Source organism: Mya arenaria, chromosome 5, assembly GCF_026914265.1.
Source record: "Mya arenaria isolate MELC-2E11 chromosome 5, ASM2691426v1".
NCBI classification, from domain to species: domain Eukaryota; kingdom Metazoa; phylum Mollusca; class Bivalvia; order Myida; family Myidae; genus Mya; species Mya arenaria.
This window is the reverse complement of record NC_069126.1, coordinates 18,806,860-18,830,185: the sequence shown is the minus strand read 5'-3', so window position 1 is coordinate 18,830,185 and position 23,326 is coordinate 18,806,860. Positions and strand designations below refer to the sequence as shown.

The 23,326-nt window shown below is 36.7% G+C and overlaps 1 long non-coding RNA gene across 1 annotated transcript; it reads left to right on the top strand.

Annotated features, from left to right (window-relative positions):
* The first annotated feature begins 7,745 nt into the window (after positions 1-7,745).
* LOC128233414 (uncharacterized) lies at positions 7,746-12,300 on the top strand. The gene is made up of 3 exons (XR_008260676.1): positions 7,746-7,882; positions 8,319-8,416; positions 12,236-12,300. It is a non-coding gene; the product is annotated as an uncharacterized LOC128233414 (long non-coding RNA).
* Positions 12,301-23,326: the final 11,026 nt, after the last annotated feature.

Sequence of the window (23,326 nt, the reverse complement as noted above, 5' to 3'; positions counted from 1 at the left end):
TACATCCTTTTTGGGGGGCCTTGTGAAAATACATTTAGTGGTGACCAAACCTACATGCTCATTGGTAGGAGTTGGATATCTTTACCACTAGATCACTCTCATGTACATGTATGTCATCCTTCTAAGATGCACTCACTCTCTTGGATGGGAGGTGGACGCCTATACCACTAGATCACTCTCATGTACATATATGTCATCCTAAGATGCACTCACTCTCTTGGATGGGAGGTGGACGCCTTTACCACCAGATCACTCTCATCTATGTCATCCATTTGAGATGCACTCACTCTTTTGGATGGGAGGTGGATGCCTATACCACTAGATCACTCTCATGTACATGTATGTCATCCTTCTAAGATGCACACACTCTCTTGGATGGGAGGTGGATGCCTATACCACTAGATCACTCTCATGTACATGTATGTCATCCTTCTAAGATGCACTCACTCTCTTGGATGGGAGGTGGATGCCTACACCACTAGATCACTCTCATGTACGTGTATGTCATCCTTCTAAGATGCACTCACTCTCTTGGATGGGAGGTGGATGCCTATACCACTAGATCACTCTCATGTACGTGTATGTCATCCTTCTAAGATGCACTCACTCTCTTGGATGGGATGTGGACGCCTATACCACTAGATCACTCTCATGTACATGTATGTCATCCTTCTAAGATGCACTCACTCTCTTGGATGGGAGGTGGATGCCTATACCACTAGATCACTCTCATGTACATGTATGTCATCCTTCTAAGATGCACTCACTCTCTTGGATGGGAGGTGGATGCCTATACCACTAGATCACTCTCATGTACATGTATGTCATCCTTCTAAGATGCACTCACTCTCTTGGATGGGAGGTGGATGCCTATACCACTAGATCACTCTCATGTACATGTATGTCATCCTTCTAAGATGCACTCACTCTCTTGGATGGGAGGTGGATGCCTACACCACTAGATCACTCTCATGTACATGTATGTCATCCTTCTAAGATGCACACACACTCTTGGATGGGAGGTGGATGCCTACACCACTAGATCACTCTCATCTATGTCATCCATTTGAGATGCACTCGGTCTCTTTGGTGGGAGGTGTACTTCTATGCCACTAGATTTTTCTCATGTATGTCATCCTTCTAAGATGCACTTCCTCTCTTTGGTGGACGGTGGAAGCCTTTTACCACTAGATCATTCTCATGTATTTCATCCTTCTTAGATGCACTCGCTCTCTTGGGTGAATGGTGGACGCCTATACCACTAGATCACATTTATTTATGTCATCCTTCTAAGATGCACTCGCTCTCTTTGGTGGACGGTGGAAGCCTTTTACCACTCTAGCACTCTCATGTATGTCATCCTTCTTAGATGCACTTGCTCTCTTGGGTGGGAGGTGGACATCTATGCCACTAGATCACTCTCATGTATGTCTTCCTTCTTAGATGCACTGCTCTCTTGGGTGGGAGGTGGACATCTATGCCACTAGATCACTCTCATGTAATAATTAGTATGTCTTCATCCTTAGATGCACTTGCTCTCTTGTGTGGGAGGTGGACATCTATGCCACTAGATCACTCTCATGTATGTCTTCATCCTTAGATGCACTTGCTCTCTTGTGTGGGAGGTGGACATCTTTGCCACTAGATCACTCTCATGTATGTCATACTTCTTAGATGCACTTGCTCTCTTGTGTGGGAGGTGGACATCTATGCCACTAGATCACTCTCATGTATGTCTTCCTTCTGAGATGCACTTGCTCTCTTGTGTGGGAGGTGGACATCTATGCCACTAGATCACTCTCATGTATGTCTTCCTTCTGAGATGCACTTGCTCTCTTGTGTGGGAGGTGGACATCTATGCCACTAGATCACTCTCATGTATGTCTTCCTTCTAAGATGCATTTGCTCTCTTGTGTGGGAGGTGGACATCTATGCCACTAGATCACTCTCATGTATGTCTTCCTTCTAAGATGCACTTGCTCTCTTGTGTGGGAGGTGGACATCTATGCCACTAGATCACTCTCATGTATGTCTTCCTTCTGAGATGCACTTGCTCTCTTGTGTGGGAGGTGGACATCTATGCCACTAGATCACTCTCATGTATGTCTTCCTTCTAAGATGCACTTGCTCTCTTGTGTGGGAGGTGGACATCTATGCCACTAGATCACTCTCATGTATGTCTTCCTTCTAAGATGCACTTGCTCTCTTGTGTGGGAGGTGGACATCTATGCCACTAGATTACTCTCATGTATGTCTTCCTTCTAAGATGCACTTGCTGTTGTTGGTGGGAGGTGAACGTCTTTACCACTAGATCACTCTCATGTATGTCTTCCATCTTAAATGCACTCTCTGTCTTGGGTGGGAGTTGGAGACCTTTACCATTGGATCACTCTCATGTATGTCTTCCTTCTTTTTTTATGAAATTTTGCTTTAAAAAAATTCAAAAAAGATGATAGAATGTGATCAAATGTGTTTCTCTCATAATACATCAAAACTGTGTCATTCAAAAACTGTTTTGGCATTCATTTGTTTTCTTTTTCATAACATAAAATTGGGAACTTATTTTCACCTTAGTGAAAAAAAATGCTTTGGCATTGGGAATGGGGAAAAAGTTGGTCAGACAAACAAACTGTGCGATGACTAAAGCTGAAAGCTTAGACGTGCAAGAAAAAAGTAGGATGGAATCAAACATTGACGGAATGGATGGGAAGGCATTTTAATTTGATCACGATATCAACAGTTACTCACCCTTAGTGTTTTTTAAGTTCATGGCATGATATTATCTCCAAAAAATATTCAATTTGAGAGGTAATAGCTTTTCTTAGATGCATTATGCCTGCTATTGTTCAGTTATCTACAAGGTGTTATGCAAACTGACTGATTGATTGATTGATAATGTAAACTGACTGATTGATTGATTGATTAAACTCGGAGGAGTCTGTGTATGAAAAGCTTAATGGTGCAGTTATGATATTACATAGTCTGAAATAATTGAATTCAAATTGAAAAGTTCCTTTTATGGCCTGTAAAATAGGTTTAAATTGAATTATAATGCATTTCTCTCATTCATTGATTGAAAAGAATCTTCGTAACTGACAATACTGATGGACATTACGATATGATATAATTTTCTTGTTAACTCTCATTTAATGAGCAGAAACTTGCACCGAAAGTGTTTGAGATCTCTTAAATGCTGTATAGATAGTTGAGCATTTGCTGTATTCTTTAAGCAATTTTAGAATTATCCAATATCTGTGATTGACAAATGTAATTCAACTCAACTCACACTCTTCAACGCCAGTTCAAGAGAAGCAAGAAACTAAAGATAACAATTAATGCTCAAATTGCACTCAATAAATCAATTTTCATTTGTACAAATGTGAAAACTGTAGCAGTTTTGATATTTAATGGATTTCTTGTAAAAAAAAAAAAGTGTTATAAATTATGGGTATTGCTGATGATTACTTAATTGCGATTATTGGTTGGCACAACTGGCACCAATCAGTTGGCTGTGGGGTCTGTGGAACTCCCTTGCTTTGCTTGTCCCTAATCTTGATAACTGTAATTTCATTTTACTTTGCAGATTCTTCAAGATAGTCAAATACAAGAGCTTGGGATAAACTGCACCATGAACTTGAGACATTTGAACAGGTAAGATATAAGATTAAGGAATGGGCAGTGTCTTCATTCTTGTAACAAATATCATGGTCTGAACAATTTTAGCTTGTTGATTATCAAAGTGTTGTCATAGCCTTTGGGTCATTTTCCTTGTCCTTGTTGGCTAAAAACATTTTATTTGGCCATAGCTCAAAAGCTGTTTAGATATTCAAGTGGAACTTGGAACACATGTTCCTAGAGACAAATCACACCTGCATTTCAGGGCCCATAGCTCTGGCGTTAATAATTGTTGAGTTATGCCCCCTGAGAAAAGAAAAGATCAGCTTTGCTCCATGGTGCTCTTGTTTTGATTGATCAATCAACAATTGTAAAACTCACAGTATTAAACTCATTGAATACATTCTGGCATTTAGAGTACCTGTAATTTATGATAACTGCACCAGGTTTTGTGGGAATTGTACCTAGGACCTGATCAAGGGGTTCCAATTAAGTCAATGATTATTATCTGTGTGATTATAAGTATCTTCCATGGCCGAAAGTATAATATAGGTTCATCCCAACCGAGTGTAGGGTGTTTTCTCAGCTTGAGGGTTGGGATGAACCTATCTTACACAAGCAGTTGTGGTAGATGCTTTTTTCTCCCACCTCAGTTAAACAAAATAAAGTAAAAATGTAATTTTTGGCTTGAACTCTTTTGTGCGTAGTGAAAATAATTTGCGTATAGATATGTGATAATTCGTGGTTGTCATGGCTATGCGCGCAGTGATTCAGATTATGTAAATAGTCAAATCGTTCTTTAAATAGTTCTGAGGAGAGTGCCGCATCATTTCTTGAATGGAGCATGAAAACATTTTGTGTGATGACAGTAAAAAGGAGTTCCATACGGGTACTTGGGTACTTGTTTTATCTTTGCCCGTGGGCAAGATATGAATTTCCAGCATGGCTTAATTTTTTGATCTACTTATGTGAGGTGGGAGAAAATTTATACTCATTAAAGTTTGGGCTAAATTAAGCGTGCGAGGTGTGTTCTGACATGGCATGTTTAAAATATCTTTATCAACTGTTCAAAATATTTAAGAAATGAAATCTCAAAATCCCATTCTAAATGTTCCCTTGCCATAGGGGACTCCAGGTTAATACAAACACCAAACACAGCTAAAGCCCCGAAATACCAGTATGACCATGGTGGGACTTACCAGGTTTTAATATGACAAGTAACTGTTCTAGTGCGATATGGGATGTAAATGTATCTGCACCTGGACGCTTGACCACTCACTATTGACCACCTGGACTGACCAGGACATTCCTGGTGAGATTCAGTACTAATCTGCCTACCTACCTAGTGGTCAGTGTGGGCCTGGCGTTTGGTGAGCTTATTAGCTTGGGACAAATATTTTCGTAATAGGATTGAAGTATCAACCAGATTCACATGGTCAATATGAATTGTTTACAAATTATGTAAAATATCAAACAAAATAAGGGAGCAAACAGAAAATTTATTGAATTTGTGTTCAACATTCCTATACAGAATGTACACAAAAATAAACATCATTCTGATGAATTATCAGAAAAAAATAAAATAGCTAAATTTTATATTTTTGTTTTCAATTGCAATTCTAAATTAAGCTGTTTTCATTACTCAAATCTTGCTGATGACATTTGGAACTGAAGAAATGTCTTAATTTTATTAATGTAAAATCTTTTTCATTATTTAGAAGGTCAAATACGTAAGTCCCCAGTATTGATTGATTTAAAGACATTATTGAATCTTTAGAAAATGTACAATAACATTGTAAATATTTTTTAAAATATTTAAGATCATGTTTTAATGTATTTAATGGCATATTAAGAAGAAATTTTAAGATAAAAATGGTCAATTAGCACTGGAGAAAGGCTTAGCAAAGACGTGCCAAACTTTTTTCAAGAGATAATGTTCACCCGCAGAGTATAGCTCTATAGTATACACCTTCTAAACTTACTTATATTTTATATCCCGCTGTTCAATTTCAGGACAGAGGCTTTTATTTGGAGTCAGCAATGTCCTAATCCTGAAGTTCACCGAGCTGGACATTGAAACTGCATAAAAACAAGAAATGGTTGATTGAATTAATTTTAATAAGGACATAAGTAATAATTTTATGTTATTGGATTGAAGCATTGAGAAATTGAAGAAAGCATGCTGTATATGATGATGTGTTATAGTTTGTGTAATTAAGTTAGATTAAAGGCTTAAAGGGACTAGACACCAGATGGTTCCTAAATTGTCAATATGAGATAGTATGAGGCCGATTATACATCATTTTTAGCTCGACTATTCGAAGAATAAGGAGGGCTATACTACTCGCCCCAGCGTCCGGTTAAAGTTTTAGGGCAAGTTGGGATTTTCACTTAAAAGTCCAATACCATTCATTCAGTTGACTTAATACTTCACACAGTTGTTCAGAGCCTACACATAATGAGTTTAGATAACTCCATATTATCTTTTATACAGATTATGGCCCCTGATTGACTATGGAACTTAGGTTAAAGTTTTAGGGCAGGTTGGGATATTTATTAAAAACTTCTATACCCTTCATTCAATTGACCTAATACTTCACATAATTGTTCAGGACCATCACACAATGGTGTTACATAACTCCATATTATCCTTAATACAAGTTATGGCCCCTGATTGACTTAGGTTAAAGTTTTAGGGCAGGTTAAAGTTTTAGGGCAAGTTGGGATTTTAATAAAAAAAACTTCTATACCTCATTCAATGCACTTAATAAAATTCAAAATTATTTACGACCATCTTACAACAAGAAACATAACTCCATTTTAACCCTGAATACAAATTATGGCCCTTGATTATTTATTTTTTTAATTTTACTTTAATTTCTTTTGAAAGGCATATTTGTATATTCTTAACCACATTTTCATAATGGGAAAACAAGTTATTTGAATGACTTGCGTCATTGTTCGGGCAGGCTGGTGGGAGGGCAGCATCAAAGTCACCGTATGTATCGAATAATTTAGTTAGGTTTGACATAAAGAGACCAAACTTGGTAATATTACATCGTTATTGTATTCACTTCTAGCGGCGTAGTAGAGCGCGCTGTCTTACGACAGCTCTTGTATATGATTAAAATAATATTTTGTTACTGTCTTAGCTGAGTTTATCTGTTTAAAAAGTTGCACAATTGTTTCCCAGTTTATTGTGTGTTTATTTAGCATGTGGAAGTCACATGATTAGTACAGATACATATACCGACGCTATTTTTAAATTATTTGGGATTTATGTGGTAGACAATCCCAGTAATTTTTGATTCAAGTTTTTGACAATTTTCTTTTTTTCTTGCAATTGTATTATTTAGTGTCTAGTTCCTTTAAGAAATTTAGATTAAAATAATTATCATTACTTTTAAAATACAAACAAAATAGAAAGAAAATACCATATAGGATGATTATTTTCATTTTCGACTAATCAGGCAAAACTCTTGTTTCTTTGGTCTCTCACTGATTAAACAATATGCACTAAAGGTCCTTTTAACATATAACTCAAAACTACTTAGTTTTCTCCTCTTTAAGTATAATTTGTAGTGTTAATTTGTATTTCACTTAAAATACAATTATTTATAATAAATTTCTTGTTAAAAGATAATTTTGATAGATTGATGACTTTCAATGCTACGTTTAAAAGGCAAGCAGTTTAATTGGCAATGTTATCTGTAATTAAAAGACAGAGCATTTATTAAATGCTGCTTCTTAGGAAGCTAATGTATTTACATTGCAATTTGGTCTTCTTAGAAGTTGTCATCAGTTGAAAATAAATAACTCTACTGTACGAAGGTTACTGCACACTTGTAGACAAGTTTGTGTTTTACAAAGGACAAAGTGTCACATTAAAGAGATACAAACTTAAAATAAGCGGAGGCACTCAAATCTTAAAACAAATAGGAGTGTATCACCCAAATTACAGATTATGACATAATCAAATAAACATTATGGAAACGTAGGCATTATGACAATTTCGTATTGAAGCAAAAATGTTGATAGAATGAATGCAAAAATGTCTTAATAACTGTAATATAATATACGGCTTAATGCACTTTTGTGTGTTGTCTTTATGACATAAACAGAAGCACTGTGATTATGATGTGTGTTTCAGACACCCCATATAGGCAGTGGTATATTAGTCGCCCAATATGAGAAGATAGTGGATTTTGGGCTCCACAGGGCTCCGATACTGTTTGCAAATGGGGATTCATTTGTGTCAACATGAACAGTGAGATAATCTTATTATTATGATTCACCCCAGACATGTATATACACAGCTAATACACGTTACCATCAACATCCTGTCCCAAAGTTTAATGATTTAAGTATTGTCTCAAAAATTGAACAATCATAGTAAAAGATCTGCTTTTTAATTATCATTCTATTTCTAATATCACCAGTGAAATACATGCAAAGTTATTCATTTGAATTGTTTAATGAGTAAGCATGGTAAACTGAATTACATGTTGTGAAATAGAGCTATTGTAACACTTGCCCCTCCTACTTAGGTGTTAAATATTCATAATAATGCTAATTAGCCTACTCGAAGCCAACCAATAGCAATAGATCAAACCTTTTTAAGTCATCAGAGAGTATGAACTAAGAACATTTGAAAAAAAGGTGTCATCCGCATAATTACTCATTGCTGCCCTATTGTTTTATAGCAGGTTTTGTCCGCAACATCATCGTCATTGGACGCAGGTGTGGTGGGCTCGAGTGCGCTGTGTTGACGTGGGTACATGACACGCCGATGACTGGACTGGTAGGTTTGTTCCCTCAAAACAATAGGGCTTAGGTAGACTGGTAACACTAACGCCAAGTACGGTTCAAATGAATACAAAGTTATATAGAATTTTGGTAGAATATGCTACACATTGTACTCATTAGCTAACCAATTTCCATCATGTTTGATGAAAAACAGCAATCATTTCATTGAGCACTTGTAGTGTGTAGAAAATTATGTTTTTAGAAAACAAACTAAGCAGTCCGCATAATAAAAATAATTTGGCTGCTACATTCAAGTTCTCCAGTGGCAGTAGGCCAGTCATGTGATTTTACTTGGTGTCACCAACGCATGGTATTGTTATATTTTGAGTATAAACAATATTGTGTGGTGGCCTTTTTCACTTTAGAGGTTTGCTTAATTGATTTTTTTCAATTAACTTGTTAGACCTACCCAAGACACTATTGTCTGTTTTCAATTACTAACATAAACAAGTGCAACTTAAAATAATTTAAAACAATTATTGAAGCCACAGAGTGATAATAGTCCTAATTATTTGTGGAGTATCAAGTTTTCTGGAAGCCCTTGCTAGATAGATAAGATTGTTGAAAGTTACATGGGGCATTGTCACATGAGGAATGAAACAATGGCCGAGATGAAAAGCGTGGATTAGTTGTTTAAACACTCATAAGAAAAATATGAACCATACCCTGCCTTAATTGATTTAAGAAAAAGAAATACAGTTGGCGTGAGTAGTTATGTGCCCAATCATGGAACGATGACTGAAATAATTAACTAACGCGAAATAAAAGAAAATTATTTGGTAATTGATTTCATGAAAAGTGGCATGTCCGGATCTGATTTGGGGTGAAGATCTCTATCAAAGCATTTGGGTGATAAAATCTTGTGTTTTGTATTAATTGATTTATTTCGCCTCCGCAGTAATACTAAACAAGTCCCCATATTGTACCCTTTGAGAGCATGTTTGGGGCTACAGTAATAATGACATCTGTGTCAATCTTAATTATTTAAATAATACAATTTCTGAACAAACATTAGTTAGAATTTTGTTGAACTCTTGTCCAGAAAGGGACCGAATCTCAGACATGGAGGCAGTATTGATAAATGATTACATTTTGTACCTATTTAACACTTTATTTTTAACTAATTTATTTAAGCTTAACTGTGAAGACCATGCCATGCCATGCTCTGGGGATCAAATCTGGTACCTCTTTGCTGAGAGTTCGACATTTCTACCATTTAACCACATTACCCACTAGACACTGTTTTCTTTTTAAGTGGCATTTATAATCACCTTAATGCAATAACTCAACATCAGCTTTTATTTATATATACATTTATTGAGTTCTTGCTCTAAGGATCCAAGTTTCATTGCCAAGCTTAGGCGCACTTAAATTTACCTGCTTGTATTACATCTATGTGTCAAACATTTTATATTATTGTCCACCCTACAATTTTTAAAGCAAAAAATCCCTGACAATTTCAGCATCAGGTGTTTGACTGTGTTCTCATATTAATGGTAATCCATCTCTGTACCTGTCATAATTGTGTACCAGTCTAATTGCTGTCATTGGAAACCAGATAATTAGAAGGTGATGCCAGGACTTTCCGTAATTTTTCATTAATTTTTCATTAATTTCATCCTTTTGTAGATACACACCTTCTGCTTTTCACATCAGCAAGATGAAAAAGATGTAAAAGATAATTCATTTTATTTGACTTGCTATAAAAATTATAATGTGAATGCTAATTATCCTTTATTCATTTTGACTGGGTAAGTATACCTTTAATGCAAACGTACCATGGATGATGCAAATCTTGATACTTACAGATGATGTAAACTTATTGCAGGTAATTCTAATTAATCACTTGTGAAGCAAATGCATCATGGACAATGCAAACATATATCACAGTTGATGTTAGCTTATTACTAAAGATGTAGATATAACAGATGATGCAAACATAATAATAAGTGATGTTCCGATGATCGATTATAATCGAAAATCGATTGGTTGGGCCTGAAATCGGCGACAATTGATAGTATTTAGTTATAATCGATTATCGAAAAAATAAAATAAAAATAAAATAAAATAAATAAAAAATAAAAGAATATTAGTGTCTAGATGTTATCTGTAACAAAATGGCTGATGAAAGCCACAATGAGCAAGAAAATGAACTATTTTTTATACAACAACACTTAATAACTTCAATCATAGACATAAGGTATGCATATAATGATTAAGAGTTTAAAACTACATGAATAAAACTACAACTCAGGTACTATCTAGTATTTTAAAAACCGATTGTACTATCGATAATCGGTTACTTGAGTGGAACCGATCATCGATAGTAAAATTGCAACCAATTCCCAACACTAATAATAATTAAATATCATTGATCAAATCAAATGTATCATGGGTGATAGTGCAAATGTATAATGTATGATGTAAATGTAACATGGATAATGCAAACATAACATGGATGATGCAAATGTATCATGTATGATGCGAATATGTCATGGACAATGCAAACATATCATGGATGATGTAAATATATCATGCAAATGTAACAAAGGTGATGCAAATGTATCATGGGTGATGCAAATGTAACATAGGTGATGCAAATGTATCATGGATGATGCAAATGTATCATGGATGATGCAAATGTATCATAGGTGATGCAAATGTATCATGGGTGATGCAAATGTATCATGGATGATGCAAATGTATCATGGATGCTAATATATCATGGATGCTAATGTATCATGGGTGATGCAAATGTAACATGGGTTATGCAAATGTACCATGGATGATGCAAATGTATCATGGATGATGCAAATGTATCATGGATGCTGCAAGCATATCATGGATGATGTAAATATATCATGTATGATGCAAATAAAACACAGGTGGTGCAAATGTATCATGAGTGATGCATATGTATCATGAGTGATACATATGTATCATGGACGATGCAACCATATCATGGATGATGTAAATATATCATGGGTGATGCAAATGTTTCATGGATGATGCAAATGTATCATGGGTGATGCAAATGTATCATGGGTGATGCAAATGTATCATGGGTGATGCAAATGTATCATGAGTGATGCAAATGTATCATGGATGATGCAAATGTTACAAGGATGATGCAAACATGTCATGGAGGATACAAATGTAACATGGGTGATGCAAACTTGTCAGGAATGATGCAAATGTATCATGGGTGATGCAAATGTAACATGAGTGATGCAACATGTCATGGATGATGCAAATTTATCAAGGATTTTGCAAACATGGGTAGTGCAAATTTATCACGGAAAAAAGTAAAAGAACATTTGAGTTTTAAAAACCTATTTTTTTCCAACTCATGGCAAATCTGCATAAGATTATAATAATGTTGTTTTCGAGATATGCTCAAGACTGAAATTCTAATTGACATGAAATATTTTCAAGTACACTTAAGATATTTAAATCATGGACTTGCATTAAACTTTTGTAGACTCTGCTGAATATCAAACTTATCTATTTAAAATGATTTGTGGCACCTAAAAAAAATGGAAATGTTCTTTATGCTGGCGGGGAAAGTTAGATAAAATGCTGGTTTATTTTGATGAACAAACCTAACAAAGAGCTAGCAAAAAACGACTGTAGACATTTGAATGATAAATGTTCTAAATCTGGTTAATATATAAATTCTACTATCTGGGTTATATCACAGGGCTTATCAGCTGCAAGTCAGGCTACTCCTGAGATGATGAAAGATTGATACAAACCGCTGCCAATTATTCCTCCAAAACATACGTTTTTATAACCAAATGTTTTATGATTTCAGGTTATACAGTGTCATGTGGATGCAGGGGAATCTGAACTTCAAGCCATCGCCCCAACTTTTCCAAGATATATATCCAAAGTCACAGTCCCATAGACTGATGTAAAATGTGCTGCATGGATAGCCTGCAGGTACCACTTATTTTGTCAAGTTAGTTTTTTCTGGAATCAAAACTATGTTGTGGGTTGGGGATGTTAGATAGACAGTTTATTGTTGTTTTTTCTCAGAAAAATATGCTCTGGACTTCAAGTCTATGGCTCCAACTTCACTCTGTCATTCTTAATTTAATTAGTATGGAGGCTTATTTCCTTGCAATAGATTAAGCATACATTCATTGTACTGCAACATTTACCTTACTAGTAACACAGCTTTGGACTTTGCGGTTGAAAGCTTAAATCTTTCTTCAGAATAATATTGCTATTTTGAAGCTACACTAAGGTTTTAGAAGGATTGTTTCCAGAGTCCGAGTGCTACCTGCCTAGGATTGTTTCCAGAGTCCGAGTGCTACCTGCCTAGGATTGTTTCCAGAGTCCGAGTGCTACCTGCCTAGGATTGTTTCCAGAGTCCGAGTGCTACCTGCCTAGGATTGTTTCCAGAGTCCGAGTGCTACCTGCCTAGGATTGTTTCCAGAGTCCGAGTGCTACCTGCCTAGGATTGTTTCCAGAGTCCGAGTGCTACCTGCCTAGGATTGTTTCCAGAGTCCGAGTGCTACCTGCCTAGGATTGTTTCCAGAGTCCGAGTGCTACCTGCCTAGGATTGTTTCCAGAGTCCGAGTGCTACCTGCCTAGGATTGTTTCCAGAGTCCGAGTGCTACCTGCCTAGGATTGTTTCCAGAGTCCGAGTGCTACCTGCCTAGGATTGTTTCCAGAGTCCGAGTGCTACCTGCCTAGGATTGTTTCCAGAGTCCGAGTGCTACCTGCCTAGGATTGTTTCCAGAGTCCGAGTGCTACCTGCCTAGGATTGTTTCCAGAGTCCGAGTGCTACCTGCCTAGGATTGTTTCCAGAGTCCGAGTGCTACCTGCCTAGGATTGTTTCCAGAGTCCGAGTGCGACCTGCCTAGGATTGTTTCCAGAGTCCGAGTGCGACCTGCCTAGGATTGTTTCCAGAGTCCGAGTGCGACCTGCCTAGGATTGTTTCCAGAGTCCGAGTGCGACCTGCCTAGGATTGTTTCCAGAGTCCGAGTGCGACCTGCCTAGGATTGTTTCCAGAGTCCGAGTGCGACCTGCCTAGGATTGTTTCCAGAGTCCGAGTGCTACCTGCCTAGGATTGTTTCCAGAGTCCGAGTGCTACCTGCCTAGGATTGTTTCCAGAGTCCGAGTGCTACCTGCCTAGGATTGTTTCCAGAGTCCGAGTGCTACCTGCCTAGGATTGTTTCCAGAGTCCGAGTGCTACCTGCCTAGGATTGTTTCCAGAGTCCGAGTGCTACCTGCCTAGGATTGTTTCCAGAGTCCGAGTGCTACCTGCCTAGGATTGTTTCCAGAGTCCGAGTGCTACCTGCCTAGGATTGTTTCCAGAGTCCGAGTGCTACCTGCCTAGGATTGTTTCCAGAGTCCGAGTGCTACCTGCCTAGGATTGTTTCCAGAGTCCGAGTGCTACCTGCCTAGGATTGTTTCCAGAGTCCGAGTGCTACCTGCCTAGGATTGTTTCCAGAGTCCGAGTGCTACCTGCCTAGGATTGTTTCCAGAGTCCGAGTGCTACCTGCCTAGGATTGTTTCCAGAGTCCGAGTGCTACCTGCCTAGGATTGTTTCCAGAGTCCGAGTGCTACCTGCCTAGGATTGTTTCCAGAGTCCGAGTGCTACCTGCCTAGGATTGTTTCCAGAGTCCGAGTGCTACCTGCCTAGGATTGTTTCCAGAGTCCGAGTGCTACCTGCCTAGGATTGTTTCCAGAGTCCGAGTGCTACCTGCCTAGGATTGTTTCCAGAGTCCGAGTGCTACCTGCCTGTGTATATGTATTAAGCAAAGGTGTTTTTAAATAATAAGCGCAATACTTCCGAAAAAATAAATTCATTAAAAAACATTTAACTTTGATATTTTGTTTATAAGAGTGTGCACATCAAACAACCCAGGTGTTAAGATACCTTCATCAATAATAGGCCTTTCAGCAAAATACTTGAAAAATACTTTTGTGAAGACCTTGATTGATATATCAAAACATTGTTTTATCTGCTTAGATATTCATTTCCCTAAGTTTGCACTGAAAATTTTACTGAGCAGATTTTAGTGCAAAAACATCAAAAAGTTTTTTAAACAGGTGCTTGACTCCCCACAAAGACATTCCAACCCTTTTTTCTGGGGGGTTTAAACAAACAATTTAGCTGAGGCAGAGGATTTTTACACAAAAAATGAAAAAATAATTTTAAGGATCTTGGCAATCAACCATCGTGCATGTGATGATAGAATTATGGAAAATAAATAAAGTTCATGGGATATAATTATACTCCCCTCTTCCTTTAATCTTTAGAAACTTGAGAAATAGAATTTGGAGTGGCGAAATTTCATTAAACCCCTCCAAGGCTCATTACCTACGGCTGACAGATTGGAAAACCAAATAGTCCAGCTGTCAGTCATTCCTGGGGTAGAGGAAACAATATATATATTTTATTAATTTATTAAAGTGTTATTGTTACTTATGAGTATAGTTCTTACTGTTTATAGTTGAAGCTCTTAGTAAGGTTGCTAGGTGAAATTTATGTTTCACTTTGGTACTTTGCTCGATAGATTTCCTTCCCTAGCAAGATAAAATAATGTCAATTAATTATTGTTTTTTAGGAGATTTTGAAATTGATGTCATTTCATAAATCACAAACTTTAAGGAAGTTGGTCATAGAATTTTAATATTTCACCAAACAATATATTCTTTTCTTAAAAAGGCATTTCAATTATTTAAGGGGATTTAATTTAATCCTGTGTGCTGCATGTTTAATTTCTAGAATAATTATCTAAACCAGCATGTACCGTATTAAAACATTGTGTGACAGTTGACAGGCTGAAACTGTGGCCTGACACAAACAGTTTACACTGTGGCTGTAATGTTTGTGTGTAACCATCTCAAGCCAGATTGCTTATCAGCTAGGCGATGACAGACAAGAGGCATTCACTTGCAGTTATTACAAGTTATGGCCTGAAGGAAAAGCCTCATTAACTGTAAATTGATGTGATTTAGAAACATGGGGAAGTCATAACATTTGTGGCACGTGATGACTTAATTGTACAGCTCTTTGATACTTTCTCAGAGGTTGAGTGTCTGTTTGCACTTGTAAAGAATAACATGCAACTTTCTCTTGATGGAAATTGTGGAAGATGAACGTTATTTGGTAGCTCTCTACTACTGTAATAGAAGAAGATTAAGATAGTGTTGAAGGGGAGAGTGGTCTAATGATGTAGGTGCCTCCCACCCACCCAAAAGATCATGGGTTCAAGGCCCACCAGGGGAATGTTCTCTTTGCCTCTCAAAAAGGGTCACCCATACCGGAGGCTGTATCATCAAGAAGCCTAGGATGGATTTCACACCTAGGAGAGATGTTCAACACTGCCATACTACTGTTAAAAATCTCTCCTAGGAATGAATTTCAACCCTAAAATACTTGATGAAACAGACTCAGGAGTAATTCATTTCCATGTCATGGCTGCCTTTACAATAAAGCTTAAACAAATTAATGTAAGCTATGATACTGTTTGGGTTGACATTCTGTTTTGTCTTTAACCATTACTTTCTTCTAAAGATGGCACAATAACCCCATATGCCCTTTAGGGAAATTTTCTATTGTGTGCCAGTACATAAGGCTATTTAATAATGTGCTGTTCATAGTCATGGTTCATTGTATAAACATTTCTTGCCCTTAAACATTACCAGGAAACCTTCATCTTCCTTCTCATGTTATTTGATGGGTTTCTGTTACAATGTTTATCATCAGGCTCAAGAGGTTTTTTGAGCTACATGAAACAAGCTGTTGAAGCCCACTGACCCACAGATGTTCACAACACACTTGAAAATCTCCTAGATGCATGTTTTTGTCAATAGAAATGAGATAGCTAGTTAGATCTGTTTTCATCCTGATGTAAACAGTTTACACTTGGAGCATGCCAGCTCTAATCCCTGTCCTCAAAATATCTTTGCCCACCGAAAACATTTATCTATTCATCAGGTTTTATTACTGGAACAAAACAGTAGCTTTCAGTGTTCTTGTGTTATGTTTAAAAATCTGAAGTTTTAGGGTAATTCAGGGCTTTTTAGAGTTTTGTTATTGATTTCCTGCCATTTATTGACCCTTGTTTGTATTTGGGTTTAGTTTTGAACCATTGTCAACAGGAGCCTGTGGGTGTCCAGGCTCATTTAGATAATAACATAACCTTCTGATTTAGTACAGTGTTGGTTCTGTACTTCAGAATGGTAGTTGGTATTACAAGTTCATGTCATAACCTTGTTCAAATTTCATTCCGAAAAATGAAATCTGATCAACTGTCATATTTGACACATCTTTGTATAAGGCAAGCCAGGAAGTGGTCCTTGTATTTTTATTGCCATGTTTTGAATAATCCGGAGTCATAGCCTCTCAAACAGTAGTTGACATTGATGATTTTCACTGATATTGGGTGTTATTCATCATAAAAATGTGGAAAGCACCCGATAGTCTCATGTCCGGTATTGTCCTAAAGCACCTAATAATCCCAAGTCTGGTATTGTCCAGAAGGCAGTAAATGTGTCATGTTGTAATTCGGTCCTCATGTTACAGCCCCTTGACCACTGCTGGACACTAAAGGCACTTTATGGCTCTAAACTGGACCCATGGAGTGTATGGGTCCTTTGGCATTGCCACTGCAGGATAGGGGAAATTTATAGGGCTTACTGGACACATAGAGTGCATGGCCCCTTTGACCATACCTGATTTCTGAGCGGCCTTGTAGGGAGTCTGATTTTATGATGTTGGAGGTGCACCATTAACGTTGATGGAAAATAGCTGCCTGGTCAAAGACCTACCACTAATAATTGGACAGTCATATTTCTTCTTCTTAGGTATTTTGGTAAAATTTCATCATCATAATTATTGAAGAGCCTGTCACAATGGTGGTTCCGTGTACATGTATGTGCGTGCATTGATGTGTACGTGAGTGCCTGCATAAGTGCGTGCATGCTTTTGGAATGAATTTGAAAAACTTTGTATAGTGCTTTACCATGCATTAGATGATTTTCAAAAAGAAATCTATTGAGTTTCAACATACTAAGGTGAAGTTTTTTCGGTAAACTTATTGTGCAGCACCATGTTATTCTGTGTTGCAAATGCATGAAAGAGCATTATGTCTGTGTTAAGGGGCTCGACATGTCACCATTTGGAGTCTAGTTAAGATTGCTTTACATGGTAAAGAAATATTGTTGATGAAGAGATTCAATTAATTTTGCAGACTTTTTCCAATTTGCTTAAGATTTTTTTAATCAAGGCTTACATTTATTAGATATTTTTACTGAACAAGCCAATATAAACTTTCTGTACTTCGTTGTGATAACTTTTGTGAAAACAGATTCAACATGCTCAAAGCATTGTGAAATTGCATCAAAACTTTGAGACATTTATAGCAAATGACCACAACCCATCTCAGGTTATGACCTGATGAAGTGTCCATGTCCTAGGGTTGTTCCCAGCCTGCCTGGGGCTTGTTATTTCCATATAGAGCCCATACTCCGGGCACTTGACCCCCTCTTGATCCTGTCACTGCTGGTCTGGCCTTTGTAGAGTGCTACTCTGAGGAACTGTTCACTGCTACTTGAAAAATGGCAGGCAGGATGCTGCAGCAGCTACATGTGTACTTGATTGAAATGTCGCTAATTGGATATTGGAAGTTTAGTTTTCCTATAAAAAGCATTGATTAAATTTGTCAAAATAATATTATTTTCTCATACATTGTAATTATTTCTAGAAATCCTTAAAAACATATCCACCGACTTGATATATAAACTTAAAAGTGTCATGTTATTAGCTTAACAAGTGAGCAAATTAAAGCGCTTCATTTTTGTAAACTGAAGAAGCCATTTATCTAATTTGAGATCAAATGACCAACGCAATTACCTCAAATTAAGGGCAATAACTTGTAAAGTATGTTTGAACAAGAAAATGACCTACCAACGAAAACCCTGATAGCTCATCTGAAGTCTGCAATGTTTGTTTAATTACAATGTTTGATCATGGCAATTGTTAAAAAATCAAATATAATCAAGCGTATAATCACTCTCATAAAATCCTGCCTATCAATATTTAATCTTTAATTTGAATTTCTTTCCTGTCCTCCTTGAACAATTGAATAATGGCGGACGACAAGGGGGTCGGCTAACGCCAATTATTTTAGGTTTGTGAACCTTCAAATTGCTATTCATATTTCAGCACACACTCACCTTGGTAAATGATCAATTTTCAAGCCAAGTGATGAAAATTTGAAAAGTCCTTCAGCATATATGATGCCCTTGATGAAAATGGGTGTATTTACAAGAAAGGCACTTGGAAATGCGGGTGTATGATCATGAATGCCTAATTAAGGGGTAGCAGTGCTTCTCCGATGAAAGAGGAGGTTAATAAAGAACAAAAGGGGACGGTGGGTAGCATGTTTCGGGTGACAGCTGATGTGTACCACCGTCATGGGAAATGGATAGATTTGTCAAGATCATATGTAAAATGTGGTCTTGTATGAAGTGATAATTAAAGAAAGAAATTTTTGCAGCATATACGTAGTGACACATTTTCTACTGTATCTAAATTGTTTTGCAGTGCCATATTGTTTATACCAACAGACCAGCAAGAGATTTGTTTTGAAATATTAAAAGTTTGTGAAATTTGAAATCGGCACTCTGCAAATTTTTAATTAATCATAAGCAAATTATGTCCAACTGTTATTATGACAGTTTGTATTCTGGGATGGAAGATTGATGGCTTTAACATTTTATATGTTTGTGAGTTTGGACCTTGGGACAAAGGTTAAACTTGGACTATTTAGACCCCATACCTTGGCCTATCTGAATTCGCCGTTCCTCTTGTATGGGTGTTTGGACTCCAATAAAACATGGGCTCTTGGCATACTGGAGGTCTTTGGCTCAACTCTTATGGATATTTGGGCTCTGACAATAAATGGGCAACTGAGATGGGAGGAATGTACTAAAGCAGATCGCGCTACATGTCAATCATACTCCAGATTTCGGCATTCATTATTCTAATATCTGTCATGCAAGTGTACTAATTATTATTGAAGTGTTTCCAACTGTAAATGGATTTGACAAATAAGATGATTTAATTAAAGAAGCTTTTCTACCATTTTAGGTTTGTACGACAGTGCAACATTCATGCAAGCCACAGGTAGTAATTCAGTCATCTGTCCACTTTTATTAAAGCATTAAAAAGTAGAAATAGAGAATTGAGGGTTATTCGAGGACTCCTTATTTTACATATTGTTCACCACCCACAGTTTGATATTCAGAAATTTGATGTGATATTCTGTATGACAGCGTATTGTGTGTCATGGGTAGATTTCTCGATTGCTGGCGACAAGATCAGTTCTTCCACTTTCTCTCGATGTGAATGTTCATTACGGCTTTTGTTGACTTACCTGTAATAGAAAATCATAGGAATTACAAATAAACGGTGTCATTTTGTAATTGAATTATCCACTTGTTACGGACGCATTCTTCCACTAATAGTACGTTGTAACCAATAATTAGTCAAGTAATTTGATTTTCTTCTGCTCACAGACAGTTATGTTCATTTTTTACCAATAATATTTGGAATTGAAAATGGCCACTTATTTATTAAGTTCATACAGGGGATAAAAAAAAAATGGAGGGAAATAAAATGTAATATTTACAATGAGTCACATACATGTATGTAAAAAAAAAGGCTTTTATGTAATATTAGTGGTCAACAAGATATTTTGTCCTATGAGAAGGCAGTATACCTGTACATCAAATTTGCCAATACATTTATTTCAGTAAATCAGAGGTCATTCATTATTGATTGTAATATGTTAAAGCAGTAGATATAAACAGTGTTAATGGGTAGTTTACACAACATTTTGTAGACCACTAAAAAGTTAAAGGTTGTTAGTATGCACTAACAATAAATAAATGGTTTTGCGCCTGCAGTTGCATCAAACCATATATTTTTGGAAGTATGGATACATACTAACGCACTTACATAGAGATAACATTGTTTCCTTATTATGACAGGTAGCCATCTTGGCATGTGCTATGCAGATAAATCATAACCAGATTAATTTATATCACAAAAAAATCACCATATAACAGGTCAGATGCAGAGAAGTTAAAGAGAAATTCGATACGCATGTCAAAACTGGAGAGATTTAACATTTCCTTATATGTAATAGCAACAGATAACCTTTTATCTCATATTTCATATTTGATGCCTTTTCACCTTATCATTTTTCAGCATTTTATCAAACACAACTAACATCATGCACAGAAGCCATCATCGGTACTATTTTTTGCAAAGTGGACCGCCTCGTTATTATCTTGAAGGAAGAATTATTACAATATGTCATGCACATCCGCAATTATGCTAATAAAATTGTTGAAACAAGCTACTGTTTCTACATTATTCTGTACAAACTATGAACAAGTTCATGATGCAAAAAGTCAACATGCCATGCACTAAGATACAGGGCGCAATCAAAAGTATGTGACAGAAGTTACTTCAGTGATGTGTCGTAACTCCGGTACCCTGTATCAAACATGAGAGATTTATTTACACGCTTAGCTTGTTTAGGAATAAAAATTGGGCCCAGGAATTACATTGTTTTGAGTATTGATCTGTTAATTTATCATCTGCAGTTCGGCCCACCCATATTCCCAATCTAGAACCAATAATGAAGTTGAATATTCAATCACATCTTCTGAAGATCCTTATCAGTTGTTTTGATAGCAGAGGGCTGTTTCATTTAAGATTATTGTCTAGGTTGGAATTGTCATACTGTGTTAACATAGTAGTATAGCAAATTGTGTGAATGGCATTTCAGTATATATTGATATTAAAAACAAAGTTAAAAAAAAAAAGATGAACCTGTTTCCATTTGTCATGTTCCACAGATTTAAGGATATTGAAGTTATTATTATGATTCTGAAATGAAACAGGGCCCAGGGGACCATTAAAGGCTCAAACCCTTGACCCTACCAAACTGGAGTATAGCTCTATTAACTAAGTTAATTAAATAAGCTAGGCAGTACATGTACATGAATCCCACCTTCCTCTCCTCTCATTCCTAGGCACTACTGATTTTTAGCTCCACTGGCCGAAGGCCATGGAGCTTATGTCGTCACAGATTGTCTGTCGTGAGTGAGTGCGTGCGTGCGTGCGTGCGTGCGTGCGTGCGTGCGTAAACTTTTACTTTAAACGACATCTCCTCTGAAACTGATAAGCGGATTTTGACAAAACTTCACAGGAATGTTCCTTTGGTGGTCCTTTACCAAAATTGCTCGAATGGTTCCGGTCCATTGCACAATATGGCCGCCAGAGCTAAAAATAGCAAAATCTTTAAACGACATCTCCTCTGAAACAGTTCGGCAGATTTTGATGAAACTTGACAGTAATGTTCCTTGGGTGGTCCTTTATTAAAATTGCTCAAATGGTTCTGGTCCATTGCACAATATGGCCGCCACAGCTAAAAATAGCAAAATCTTTAAACGACATCTCCTCTGAAACGGATAGGCAGATTTTGATGAAACTTGACAGAATTGTTCCTTGGGTGGTCCTTAACCAAAATTGCTCAAATGGTTCCGGTCCGCTGCACAACATGGCTGCCAGGGCAAAAAAATAGAAAAACCTTTAAAGAACATCTTCTCAGAAACCGATGATCAGATTTTGATGAAACTTAAAAGAAATGTTCCTTGGATGGTCCTTTATCAAATTTGCTTCAATGGTTTCGGTCCACTGCACAAGATGGCCCCCAGAGGTAAAAATAGAAAAACCTTTAAACGACTTCTCCTCAGAAACCGATGATCGTATTGCAATGAAACTTGACAGAAATGTTACTTGGGTAGTCCTTAACCAAAATAGCCCAAACAGTTCTGGTCTGCTGCACAACATGGGCACCAGAGCTAAGAATAGAAAAAAACGTTAAACTACATCTTCTCAGAAACCGATTATCAGATTTTGATGAAACTTTACATAAATGTTCATCGGGATGCCCTTTAACCAAAATTGCCCAAATGGTTCCGGTCCGCTGCACAACATGGCTGCGAGAGTTAAAAATAGAAAAACCTTTAAGGACTTCTCGTCCGCATGCAGTCTTCACGAAAAACATTTTAACCTACTAGCCAGTTGGACTAGCATAATGGCATATTTTACTTGTCCGAATGACAATCTAGTAGTCCGACTATTTTGCCACATTATAAAACTGTATGCTTGAGGTAATACCTATTTCAATTGAGCAGCTTGCAGTTTGAGTAAACATTTCTTTATTATGATGCTCATGCAGTGATAGGGAGTGACATCCTTCTGTTGGGAATAGTGCTCCTTGTTTTTCAGAACCTATGGGTACTATGTAAAAACAAAAGGCATCTTGCTTGAATAGACTGTAATAATATCAACATGGTTAGAAAAGAAATGCCATGCTTTAATAGCTTTGATTACATTTTACTACTGAATTACCTCCCTTTAATAGAAAAAAAATAATGTCTTAATTTTTCACGTATAGCATCTTTAAATAATTTTTAAACAATAATAATTTATGAGTAAACATATAAGCATAAAGTTCTCACAAAAAGATCAATTTAAAAACCTTACATTTATACATAGGAAAGTATATATAGACTGAACATTAATTTTCGTTTAAGTGACATTCTGAAAGTTTATGAAACAGCTATTTTTAGTAACTTAAATGGCCGAAAAGTGTAAGTGAAACACCAAGTCGATTCTATCTCGTCAGTTCTTGTTCAGGTTAGATATTTGCTTCATAATCTATTCAGATTAAATGTTAACCGATGATCAGATTTTGATGAAACTTGACAGAAATGTTCCTTGGGTGGTCATTAACCAAAATTTGTTAAATGGTTCCAGTCCACTGCACACCATGGCTGCCAGAGCTAAAAAATAAAAAAAACT